The sequence below is a fragment of the Propithecus coquereli genome, unplaced genomic scaffold (genome assembly GCF_000956105.1).
Source record: "Propithecus coquereli isolate 6110/MARCELLA unplaced genomic scaffold, Pcoq_1.0 Scaffold59, whole genome shotgun sequence".
Classification (NCBI taxonomy): Eukaryota; Metazoa; Chordata; class Mammalia; order Primates; family Indriidae; genus Propithecus; species Propithecus coquereli.
The window spans coordinates 7540569-7542433 of NW_012151840.1; positions in this window are offsets into that span (position 1 = coordinate 7540569).

Below are 1865 nucleotides of genomic sequence, written 5' to 3' on the forward strand. Positions count from 1 at the left end.
AATTTCCTCATTGTGTTTTCCCTTTGGTTTCAGGATAAAATTCTTTTCTAACTTCCTGTGCCCATTAGAACCCTAAGGGGTGTAGATGTTCCTCAGACGCCTGTCCTTGAGGCCATCTCTTCATAAGCTCTTCCCAGGGACTCCCAGGACTTCTTCCAGCTCCTATGGGCAGAGGAGAGAAGCCAGCTGGGTCTCTAGATAGACCAGCTCCAGATCCATACTCTCAGCTGCCCGAAGGACACTTGCCATTGCCAGTTGACAGCTCTGACCCACTGTGGCCTAAAGTGAACTCTCTTCAGCAGCTCCTCCTCCCAGGCTGACTATTCCTGTAAAGGTGACATCGTCCTCCCAGTTCCTTTGGCAGGAAGGCCCAGAGTCATCTTTGATTACCTCTTGCATCAACAGCCCCCTTCTACCCATTCCCCCATCCAGGTTCAGGCCATCTTCCTCGTACAAGAAAGGCAACAATTTCCCTCCTGCCCATTCCTGTGTCTGGTCTCCTTGTTCTCATTCTTAGTATCCTTGTCTTTGTCCCTGAGGCCTGAGACTTGGCATCCTGCCTTGGGTACTGGTCCCTTCTTCTTTTTTTTTTTAAAGGGGTGGGAGGTTGTGAAGAGGGGTGCTCAGTTTCCTTGTTTGTTTTTGTTGAGACAGAGTCTCACTCTGCCACCCTGGGTAGAGTGGAATGGTGTCATTGTAGCTCACTGCAACCTCTGACTCCCGGGCTCTGAGGTATCCTTCTTACTCAGCCTCCCTAGTGGCTGGGACTACAGGTGCACATCGCAAGGCCTGGCTGGATTGCTTTTTTCCTTTCTTTTTGGTAGAGACGGGATCTCACTTTTGCTCAGGCTGGTCTCCAACTCCTGAGCTCAAGCGATCCTCCTGCCTTGGCCTCCCAGAGCACTAGGATTACAGGTGTGAGCCACTGTACCTGGCTACTGCTCCCTTCTGACTCCTTTTGCACCCTCCATCCCAGATTAACCTCCTTGATTCACAGCTCATCATGCTACCTGCCTGCTGAAAACCTTTGCTGCACTACGTCCCCTGACAAGTCTCCCTTTTTCTTATTTAGTATTATTCCATTTTATGTTCATTCTTATTCCTTCTCAAATATTCTAATTTGGCTTCTATGTGTTCTTGAAAAAAAGTATATTGCTTTCTATGCACTTTAAAAATTATTCTTACATACTATATATTCCATTTATATGACATTCTTGAAATGACAAAACTGTAGAGATGAACAGATTGGTGGTTTCCAGGGGATGGAGGAGTCCCACTAGAGTGTTCTTTGGAGGTGATGGAACAGTTCTCTATCTTGATTGTGGTGGCGGTTACACTAATCTATACATGCAATAGAATTGTAAAGAACTATCATACATGCAAACACACATACACATACAAGTGAACACAGATTAAAAAATTGTGAAAAAAGATTTAAGGTCTGTACACTAGTTAACAGTAATGTACCAATGTCAATTTCCTGGTTTTGATACTGCACAACAGCTATGTAAGAAGTCACCATTGGGAGAAGCTGAGTGAAGGGCACATGGAACACTTTGTACTGTTTTTGTAACTTTCCTTGAATCTATTATCATTTCAAAATAAAAAGTTAAAAATAACCTGTAGAATATACTTTACTATTAACTAAATTGATGCAAAGGTAAACAAGAATGGCATGTATATTTTTTCTAACGCTTACATACATTCTGGGTGCCAACAATGTTTTAAACATTTTACATATATTAGCTCATTTTATCCTCACAATAACCCTATCAAGTAGGTAGTATCATTATCTCCATTTACAGATTGGGAGATGGAATCACAGAGAGGTTAAGTAACTTGCCCGTAGTTACACAGCCAGTAAG